Source organism: Triticum dicoccoides, chromosome 7A (assembly GCF_002162155.2).
Source record: "Triticum dicoccoides isolate Atlit2015 ecotype Zavitan chromosome 7A, WEW_v2.0, whole genome shotgun sequence".
NCBI lineage: Eukaryota > Viridiplantae > Streptophyta > Magnoliopsida > Poales > Poaceae > Triticum > Triticum dicoccoides.
In genome coordinates, this window is record NC_041392.1 from 117,342,750 (window position 1) to 117,354,579 (window position 11,830).

Sequence of the window (11,830 nt, forward strand, 5' to 3'; positions counted from 1 at the left end):
GCGAAATACGGTGGTCCGTCCGGTGGGTCCCAGCAGTCAAGGTTAAACGTTTTTTCACAAAATAAGGTGGCCCGTCCGGTGGGTCCCAGCAGTCAGGGGGGAAACATTTTTTCCGCAAAATACTGGTGGCCCATCCGGTGGGTCCCTGCTGTCAGGTGGAGGAATAATTATTTTGCGCGTAATAAGGAGGCACTTCCTTGCGGCTGCCGTGGACCCAGCTGTCAGCCTCTCCACGTACAGTACTCTTTCGATGGAAGTTGGTCGTTGACCACATTGACCACGCCACGCCGAGAGCACCATGGCGGTGGACGACGGCGAGGCCTAGGAAGGGGACGACGCGGAGCCGGGGAAGACGCGGCCGTGGATGCCCACGCGGAGAGGAGTATGAGGGTTGACTGGTTCGGCTACGGTGTGAGGCTGCCGTCACCGCAGAATAACAGGGGGAGTGGGTGAGTGGAGGGATGGCCTGGCCAGCGGTGGGAGTAGTATGGGGACTGTGAGGCCTCCGCGGCAGCATAGCCGGCCACGGGAGGCAGGAGCATGCGGCACGACCGGCGTTGCTTTGGGCGGCTGGGGCAAGAAGACCAGAGGTTGAAGAAGCACTATGGCTGTTGGATGGACATCGTTGACCACACCGCGCCGAGAGCACCAGGGCGGTGGACGACGGCGAGGCCTACGAAGGGAATGACACAGAGCCGGGGAAGACATGGCAATGGCTGCCCACGCGGTGGAGAGTACGAGGGTTGACTGGTTCGGCTGCCGTCGTCGGAAAATAACAGGAGGTGTGGGTGAGAAGAGGGATAGACAGGCCAGGGATGCGAGTATGATGGGGCCGTGAGGCCTTCCCGGCAGCACTGCCAGCCATGGGAGGCGGGAGCAGGCGGTTCCGACGACGCTGATTTGGGCGGCTGGGGCAGGAAGATCAGAGACTGAAGAAGCACGATTGCCGTTAGATTGACATCTAACGGTCTGACGCTGGTAGAGTTGATTGTCGACTAAGTTTCTTTCTTGAGGAACCTTGTGTACGCATGAACTTAGTAGGCCCACAAGTCAGCCTCCAAATCTGTGGCAGACAACATAAAGCCCATTTTCTATTTTTTATAATTTGCAGCCCATTTGCTAATTCTTAAGTAATTTATTACATCCCATTTTCTGCCTAGGACCACGGTCAAAAAGTCCAACCTTATTTTGCATATTTTGGTGGAGTCCGAACTGTTGTAATCCCGAAATGATAAACATTTTTGAAGAACTTATTGATTTGCCAAAAAAAATCGTGTTGTTTTTGTAAGCAAATAAGACGTGGGACAATTTAGTTGGTTTAAGGGAAAACCAGTGGTAAAAAAATCAGCGCTGGGTGGGAAAAACAACAAAAATAAGGATGTAAATATGAAAAGGGAATTTTATGTGTTTTCAATATAATGATACGTGTATATGAACTAGTAAAACTATAGGTAGAGGTTAGGAAACGGATGTAGGACATGCGTTTCAAGAGGAAAATAGAACTGGGCTGTGTGTTTGATTCAGTAAAAAAAACTGCCTGCGGATGTTGTAAGACAAAATATAACTAACGCTGGTGGGCCAGAGGCCAGTAGATACCTGCTGGATCTTTGTGCCCTGTTGTCATCATGGACTGGGCCTGTTAAAAACAAAACAACCCTGGGCAATCTACAACCTAGTTGAAACTTGCTCGACCTGAAAAAACAATATACATGCTCAATAAACGAGAGAATTCTGCAAGTACAGACTGATAACCGGGATGCAGCACGAATATTGTTTTTATCGTGATAATAAGTGCATGCACTTGTTTCAAAAAAATTGGAGAACTGGGAATTCAAATGACGGGTGCTTATGCTACCCATCAAATAAAAATCAGGTGCCTGAAAATTCGTTTCAAAACAAATGATTCAGCTTTATATCCACGTCGACCCTCGGCATGATGGTTGGAAGCAAATGCAAGTTCATACCAAAAGATCTTTAACAACAATACCAACTTGCGGATGACAAGGTAGTACAACTACCAATACCAAACTAACTTATAATCTTTTTACTCCTGGCCCTAGTGTTCGTCTGGTAGAAAATCTTGCAGAGGACCACCTCCCGCTCCTTCTCTTGCTCCAGGTCCCCGAGGTGGTACTGGTGCATCACCTAGTTGGTCCTCTGCTGGTCGAAGTTCTTGTTGGTGTGCAGCACCAGAACCTTTTTTGCTGCCCGTCTGCCGGCCGTTGACCATCACCGACAAGGTATTGCCGGACTTGTGCCACATTGCGTGCATGCCGCACTCCGACTGTATCTTGCGACGCATCCACGCGCCCCTTTTGAATGCCCTGGAATTGCGCTGGAAGAAATGCTTCCTTAGGCCACTCAGTGTGATACCTGCAGTATTGTGGAATACATGTTTTAGTGTACCTAGTTGGCATTTTCATAACATCTTTGGCATGTTGCAGTCACTTGTTTCACTTTATATTAACTGTCAAATTGTAATTGCTTCACCAGGTCTGCGTCTAAAAAGAAAAATAGAGCTATAAACAAAGTAATACGTTTGTGCAAGTAGACGGCCGATCGGTGTCTTACCTGGAAGTTTCTCAGGTTGGTTGTAACATATGCCGTGCTCGCTGTCGATGGTTGGTATGAACAAATCGATGAGAGACTGAAATCTCGCGCTATCAGCACTCATATCGGTGTCAAAACAGGCGGATCTCGGGTAGGGGTTCCCGAACTGTGCGTCTAGGCCGGATGGTAACAGGAGGCAAGGGACACGAAGTTTTACCCAGGTTCGGGCCCTCTCGATGGAGGTAAAACCCTACGTCCTGCTTGATTAATATTGATGATATGGGTAGTACAAGAGTAGATCTACCACGAGATCAGAGAGGCTAAACCCTAGAAGCTAGCCTATGGTATGATTGTTGTTGTTTATCTTGTCCTACGGACTAAAACCCTCCGGTTTATATAGACACCGGAGAGGGTTAGGGTTACACAAAGTCGGTTACAATGGTAGGAGATCTGGATATCCGTATCGCCAAGCTTTCCCTCCACGCCAAGGAAAGTCCCTTCCGGACACGGGACGAAGTCTTCAATCTTGTATCTTCATAGTCCAGGAGTCCGATTGAAGGTATAGTCCGGCCATCCGGACACCCCCTAATCTAGGATTCCCTCAGTAGCCCCTGAACTAGGCTTCAATGATGACGAGTCCGGCACGCAGATTGTCTTCGGCATTGCAAGGCGGGTTCCTCCTCCAAGTACTTCATAGAAGATTTTGAACACAAAGATAGTGTCCGGCTCTGCAAAATAAGTTTCCACATATTGCCATAGAGATAATAATATTTACACAAACCTAATCTGCTGACGTATTCCGTAGTGTGACACACCACGACCAAGCCTTTATCCGAGTTGTTTCATTATCCCACCTCAGCGCGTCATGCGAGGCGGTTTCCTTGGCACGTCTTGTTAAAGCAGAGATCGTGTCCCCTTATCCCGGGATTCTCATCAATACGGGCGTGGGTAACCCAACCGCTTCTAGGACTCCTAGATTATAGGCAAGTCCAAACGGACATGGAGAGGACGCTTGATATTCACCCTGTTTATAAAGGGGACAAGGCTTTTATTTTTCCCTCCCGTGTTCAATCGAATCCTTCCCCCACCTCAAGCTCAAACGCCCGAAGCTCAGGTCAGGTGCCCCGAACCTTCAGTCATGTCCGGATCTAGCCTTCAAGGCCGATGGGTGCCTTCCTCCGTCACGGGAGAAGACATCAAAAAGTTGAAGGAGGCCAGATATCTGACCGCCGAGATTTTGCATCGGCTGCCTCCCCGAGGGCAGGCCGTCCCCACCCCCGAACCCAACGAGAACGTCGTGTTCGTCTCCCACTTCCTCCGAGGTCTAGGCCTTGCTCTGGATCCTTTCGTCAGGGGTTTGATGTTTGACTACGGGCTAGACTTTCATGATCTAGCTCCGGACTCCTTTCTTCATATCACGACATTTATTGTCGTGTGCGAGGCCTTCCTCCGGGTTACCCCTCACTTTGGCCTATGGCTCTAGACCTTTGAAGTGAAGCCGAAGATGTTCGAGGGGCAACACGCAGCATGTGGAGGTGCCTTAATACGCAAGATGACGGGAGCTCCGTGGCCCAAAGGTTCCATCCCAGAGGTGTCTGAATTGTGGCAACAGGAGTGGTTCTACATCACGGCTCCTAGAAGTGCCAAGTGGGCACCCCCCTGTTTTCTGCTCGGGCCCTCCACCATAGATGATGTCATGGATCAGCAGAGGTCTGAGCTGGGGTCCAGCCAAGGACGTGCCTATACTACAAAGCCGCATTCGAGATCTCTTCAATGGAGATTTCAGTTTGGTTGCGGTAATACAGGTTATGCTGGTTTGTCAAGTCCAGCCCTGCAAACGCCGGCCTCTTCGCCTGTGGGAGTTCAATCCCGAGGGACCGCGTGCCATTCAAAATTTTCTCGGCCTGACGCACGAGGAGATGTACAAGTCATTCTTCGGACCTTAGGTGGAGTGTCCGGAAATCACGAGGACGTGGGCCTGAGTAGTAACCGCACCGCCGAATAGGTAAGGCATCTTCCGGCTGAACATACTATCTCTCCTTTGTTACGAAGTTATTTCTGAAAGTTCGCTTTTTGACCAGGACTGGCTAACAAAGGCGAAGTTGATTCGGTGTTCGGCCCCCCTCCCTAAGGGTTTGGAAAATCTGGTATTGGAAAATATGCTCCAGACCACACCTTGCCCGGAGCCCTTGAAGGAAGATACTGTGGAGGATAATGCGGGCGGATGCGGGCCCCCAACGCTGCCCATTCTAGCCAAGGGAGCGAGCGTCTCCATAAAGGAAGACGACCAGAAGAGGAAAAGGACTGCGCCCGGGGATTCAGAAGCCAAAGCTTCCAAACGGGAGAAGAAGTCTCCCACAGAGGGTCCTACCTTGGGGGGCACTGTTGCCGCACAAAGTCCGCGGGGGGGATCAATTCCCCACGAGTCATAAGTGACCCGAAATACTTTTAATAGTACAGATATGCCATCCTTTTATTCTGAGAAAATAACCACCGCATATATTTTTGCAGTTCGGGCCTTAGCCCCTCTCAAATGAGCTCATCTTCGGGGGATCTTCTTCCGGAGATGATGGAGAGCGAAACGCCTCCTTCGGACTCCTCCGCTCCAGAAGCAGGCGACCCTGAAGTGTCGTCGCGGAGGGCCTCTCCAAGTCCGGTGAGGCCAGAAGATAATCCCATTGACCCCCGAAGCTCCCAGTGTCCGGCTCCCGAAGAGAGCAGACAAAAGAGTCCGGCACCGTCTAGTGTGCGATCGGATGTTCTGAGGGAGTTGGTGGGGCGATCGGCCATCTCAGATGAACACCGTGTGCTGATGAATACGATGATGGAGAGAATATCGTCCGCCGAAAGCGGATTGCATGAAGCTTTTATGAGTCTACTGACAGGCTTTGAGGTACGTAAAAGAATGTATGATAGTCCTGCACATGCTCGGTGTGCCTTGTGTAGAAAGTAGCCTCTGAGACTCTGGTTGTCATCGGAAACGACGACGAACAGAGGATCATATTCCTAGGTAATAACCATACTGCCTCTATGTGCAGGTGATGGAAGCTCCAGTGGCTAGCCGGACTAGCGAGTTTGCCCATTTAGAACGGCAGTTGGATGCGGCAGACGCCGATATCGAGCTTGTTAACAAAAGGCTTGACGAGGCACAAGGTAAGTGTCATTATCTGGTAAATGCCACATAGGAAGAGCAGCATGATGCCAGTATCTTTAATATGTTGTGACTGCAGATGGAGCTGCCACTGTTGAAGCCTTGCAGGCAGAACTTGCCCGAGCCAAGGAACAAGCGAGGTTGGGTAATGCGACTACTGTGAAGGCGGCCGAAGAGTTGCAAGCCGAGAAGGCCGCGCATGGCGAGACCCGAGACAAGATGGCCAAGATGGCTATAGAATTAGAAGCCGCCGCCAACCGTTGCCGGGTTCTTGAAAAGGAAAACCAAGCGAAGGCATCGGACCTTGAGAAGGCTGCTACGATGAAAAAGGATCTCCGCTCTGCTATGAGGGCAAAGAAGGAGGAGCTGCGGGAAGCCGGGGATATTGTAGCTGGGAAATCCTTTATGTTGCGGAGGAAATTCGGAGATCCACGGTATGCCCCTCTGGATCGGCTGTGGAGTTCGGAGGATGTGTATATGGATTTGGCGGCGAGCGCTGCCGATGCGGCCAAGTACTTCCAGGGTCAGACAGACCGTGAAGTAGACCAGCTGTTCTGGAGACAATTCCATTCTCCCGAGCGTCCACTTTCATTGACTGACCAATTAACCGAATGGGCCGAACTAAATAGGTTGTCCGGACTTTCCATGAGGTCTGTTGTGGATTAGCTATGGCTGGAAAGGTCAAAACCGAACAGCTATTTCAGCTTGGTGCAGCAGGTCCTTGACGTGGTGCTGCGCATAAATGCGATGAAGAGGTCGGCGTGCATAGAAGGCGCACGGATGGCCTTTGCCCGTGTTAAAGCATACTGGGCGGAGATGGATGCTACCACTGTTGCAGCGCGGGATTCGGCCATAGGTCGAAGGGCTGTTGAGCACTACTTTGAAGAAGTTCTTGAGGGTGCTCGTTTGATAGAGACCCAGTGCTCAAAAATTATTATGCTTGAGTGATATGTAATCTCATTGTAAGCAAAATGCTTTTATAAATTTTTATAAGGCTATTTTTATACTTTTGCCTGAAAGTAATATGATGCCTCTTGGGCGGCCGTTTATGTATACACGTGTATAACCTGAAAGATTGCAGCCGTCGGCTTCAAGCCTCACACATATAATGCGGAGGTGCTCGCAAAAACACACATTCACACTTAACCCAACGTCTTGGTCCTATTAAGGAGGTGATAGCGGAGCGAGCGAGGCAACCGGACTATAATGCTTTAGCGCTTTCACTTAGCCATAGGCGTTTGACAGTGGGGCTACTAGATAGCCCCTGGTGGCTCCGCACTCTCCTGATCTCGGGGTGCGTACATGCCTGGCCGGAAAACGACCCTTCGTTAAGGCGGAGGAATTCTAACATTCCCACAGGTCATCGAGTGGTTGACCAGTCTCACGCTATATCATGACAGTCAGTTTTCGTCTTTCTCTACTGAGGTGCTCGTCCGGATGAACCAGGGCACAATCACAGTAGTTCTCCTGGTGCTACCTTAGCCGGTAAAGCGGAACGTAAGGCACCAAAACACAGGAGCCTGGCAAACCCAACATTTGACCAAAGACAATGATTCGGAGCTGATGCATATAGGGCCAAACTCGCGATGCCGAACACTCCCTAAGGTTTTCGGTCTTTGTGGTATAAACCGAGCCTAAATAATGGCCTTTGTAAGAAGCCCCTTGTGTCCAGGTACGTGCATTGTTCTGACATGGCCACATGCCAAGACGTCAGCATCCTTCTCAACGGTGGATATGTATCAACAAGAGACAGTAAAAAAGGTTTACGCAGGGTCTTAATCTAAAAAGAATCCTTGGAGCGGGTCCCTGCTGCACGTCTACGCCTGTGTCTCCGTTGTGCCGTATCCTGGACGGGTGTAGCATGATGATCGTCTGCAAAAGAGAGGAATTTGGGTGAAAAAGTTGTCATGCAAAAAGATAGTTTGTTAAAGAAACCATGTATAATTCAAGATGAGAAGAAATTGCCACTTGTTTGCGCGTGTTGAGCCCCTTGTATTGACAAATTGGGGTGTGACCGTTTATTCGGTATAAGTAGCGGCGCCGGACTCGATTAGTTGTGTCTGAGGTCTTGACGACCTATTGGACGCTTTTGCTGGTCCGGGCGCCTTTAGTGTGCGGCTGCCAAGGCATCCTCACTCTCTTCGGCGCACAGAGATCGCTTGATATTTCCGTGCACTGTAATGATGCCACATGGACCGGGCATCTTGAGTGTGAGGGAGGCGTAGTCTGGTATTGCATTAAAGCGAGCGAAAGCTTCGCGTCCGAGCAGTGCTTGATAGCCACTTTGAAACGGAGCGGTGTGGAAAGTTAAATGCTCGCGACGGAAGTTATCGGGGGAGCCGAATATAACTTGTAGTAGGAGGGAGCCCGTACAACGAGCCCCTGGGCCTGGCGTTACTCCTTTAAAGGTAGTATTGCTATGGCGAATTTGTGTTGGGTCTAACCCCATCCCGCGGATTGTATCCTAATATATTAGGTTTAGGCTGTTGCCGCCGTCCATCAAGACTCCTGTGAAGTGATATCCGCCAATTACTGGGTCTAATACCAGGGCAGCCCATCCTGCGTGTCGGATACTTGCTGAGTAATCGCGATGGTCGAGAGTGATCAGTTGAGACGACCAGTGGCAGGACTTCACGGTGACAGGTACTTGGGTATATTTTCCTTGGGGTGCTGCGTTGTTTTTCCCTTGATCATGTGTAACACGTTTACTGTTTTGGCTTCTGGTGGAAATTTCTTTTGTTCCCCCATGTCTTGCTTGGGGGGCTCGTCCTCGTCTTCACTTGGTGTATCCTCCCCCTTGTGTACGGCGTTGAGCTTGCCGGACTGCTTGAAGACCCAACATTCTCTGTGGGTATGATTAGCAGGTTTACCAGGGGTACTATGAATCTGACATACTTGGTCCAGAATTTTGTTGAGGCTGGACAATTCACCCCTGGTGCCTTTGGGGGGCGGCTTTTGACCTGGCCGAGAGCTTTTGAATCCGGCATTTACTGCCGTGCCCTTCGTGCTGTCTTCTTTATTCCGGCGTCTGTTATTGCTGTTGCGCCGTGATTTCCCGTTTCCATCTCTAACCTCAGATGTACTGGGGTCGCTGGTGCTGCATCTGGCTAGCCAGCTATCCTCACCCGTGCAAAAGTGGGTCATGAGGTTTGTTAATGCGGCCATCGTTCTCGGCTTATTTTGGCCGAGGTGTCTGGCGAGCCATTCGTCACGGACGCTATGCTTGAAAGCTGCTAAGGCTTCGGCGTCCGAACAGTCGACAATCTAGTTCTTTTTAGTAAGAAACCTGTTCCAAAGCTTTCGGGCCGACTCTCCGGGCTGTTGAGTTATATGACTCAAATCGTCCGCATCCGGAGGTCGGACATAAGTCCCTTGAAAATTTGCCCGAAAGGCGTCTTCGAGCTCTTCCCAACTTCCAATGGAGCTTTCGGGGAGGCCTTTGAGCCAGTGACGAGCTGGCCCTTTGAGCTTGAGGGGTAGGTACTTGATGGTGTGGAAATCATCTCCTCGAGCCATATGGATATGAAGGATGTAGTCCTCAATCCAGACCCCAGGGTCTATTGTTCCGTCGTATGCCTCTATGTTTACGAGCTTGAATCCCTCTAGAAATTCGTGGTCCAGCACCTCATCGGTGAAACATAGGGTGTGTGTGGCACCCCTATAGCTGGGTGTACCATGTTGTTCGGATGTTTGTCGTGTTGCATTGTATGCTGGGGCGCGCTTGCGTGGTCCATAGATGGATCTTGTTGCACCGTCCTTTGGGTGCGAGCCCTCGCATTGGTTGCGTGTTGTATGGTGAGCGGCGTTGTATGCCGCTCTGTGTTGGTAGAGGGGTCGTCTATCCGACCAGGTGGCTGCTTTGATATTTGGTTGTGGGGGGTCTGAGGCCTCCTCATCGAATTCGGGTAGCAGCTTCCGCTTTGGGTAGCTCTTGGAGGGGCGATTGTCGCCGTACCCTGCTGCTATGTTGAGTATTTTACTCCATCTGATTTGGAGTGTGTCTTGCGCGGCCTTGAGCCTTTGCTTCTGCTTTTTCAGACTCCTCGCGGTGGCAACAAGCCTTTTACGGGCAGTCTGCTGCTCCGGGTGCCTGTCCGGCGTTATGTCGTCCGGACCATTATCCTTGATAGGATTTGTTTGTTCAGTTTGATTATCCGGATTGCCGTTGTCCGGCAGCGGTTCGCCCTGCTCCAGCGCTGGGTCTGTGTGATCGCTAGTTCTATCGAGGCGGGATTTGGGGCGGCGCTTGCGTCACTGCTTTGACTGCTTTTCAAGGGAACAAGCCTTCGGTGCGTCCTTCCGCTCCTCGTCGTCATCTTTTGGTGCGTCCACTATGTATACGTCATATGACGAGGTGGCATTCCAGGGCCCAATAGGCGCTGGTTCTTCATCGTCTCCTTCATCGGTGTCCATACTGTCGATGTCTTCGGAGTCGAAGTCGAGCATGTCGGTTAAATCGTCGACGGTGGCTACAAAGTGGGTGGTGGGTGGGGTTTGAATTTCTTCATCGTTCGTACGCCAATCTCGCTGACCGTAGTCTGGCCAGGGCTCTCCTGATAAAGAGAGAGACTTTAGTGATTTCATAATATCGCCAAAGGGCGAGTGCTGAAAGATGTCCGCGGCAGTAAACTCCATGATCGGCGCCCAATCGGATTCGATCGGCAGAGGCGCGAATGGTTCGGAGTCCAGAGAGGAGTCCGGCTCCTTGGAATCATGAGTTTCGTGGAGTGCGGGGCTGGTGTTCGGCTCAATCGCTGTTAAGACCGCAGCCCCCGAGGCAGCGTTCAACCATCCATCCTCGATCGGTGCGGTTGGCTCCGAAATAAGGGTCGAAGCCGATGCGGGTGCGGCCTTTAGGGCACTGTTAGGTTGCAGAGCTAGATCATGCTCGTCGTGGCAGTGCGGCACGCTTGGCAGTGGCTCGAATCCATCGAAGATCAAGTCCCTGTGGATGTTAGTTGTGTAGTTTAAACTTCCAAATCTGACCTGACGGCCAGGGGCATAGCTTTCAAGCTGCTCTAGATGGCCAAGTTAATTGGCCCGCAGTGCAAAGCCGCGAAGACAGAGATCTGTCCGGGGAGACAAGTTCCACCCTAGACCGCATCACTATCGATGATCGTGGGAGCCATCAAGCCTAACGGTGACGACACAGAGGAACTCTCAATGAAAGCACCAATGTCGGTGTCAAAACCGGCGAATCTCGGGTAGGGGTCCCGAACTGTGCGTCTAGGCTGGATGGTAACAGGAGGCAAGGGACACGAAGTTTTACCCAGGTTCGGGACCTCTCGATGGAGCTAAAACCCTACGTCCTGCTTGATTAATATTGATGATATGGGTAGTACAAGAGTAGATCTACCACAAGATCGGAGAGGCTAAACCCTAGAAGCTAGCCTATGGTATGATTGTTGTTGTTTATCTTGTCCTACGGACTAAAACCCTCCGGTTTATATAGACACCGGAGAGGGTTAGGGTTACACAAAGTCGGTTACAATGGTAGGAGATCCGCATATCCGTATCGCCAAGCTTGCCCTCCACGCCAAGGGAAGTCCCTTCCGGACACGGGACGAAGTCTTCAATCTTGTATCTTCATAGTCCAGGAGTCCGGCTGAAGGTATAGTCCGGCCATCCGGACACCCCCTAATCCAGGACTCCCTCAACTCACTTTGGCCTCAAGGTGCTCGATCAGCTCCTGATCCGTGGGATCGAACTTGACGCCAGCCGACAGCACGGGCTAATCCTTCTTCGACTTGCATCGGTAATTCCAGTTATATGGTACTCAATGTATGATCAATCGACTATTTTAAGTGAATGATGAAAGATTTCGACAGATAAGTGGTACTCCAAATCTGAAGTCCAGAATACCCGAACACGCCGCTGGGATTCTTGTGTCACCTCACGCGCAGCGTGTTCTCACGTCAATTCAATGTGTGGACATGATGAATAATTTGACCGACGTATACTAGTACTGCTACTGTACTACTTACTAGTCGTATTTAGTGTCACGATTTATACATAGGTTTAACTAACAAGTACGCACTTGAAGCCTAACTGATATATATATATATATATATATATATATATATATATATATATATATATATATATATATATATATATATATATATATAT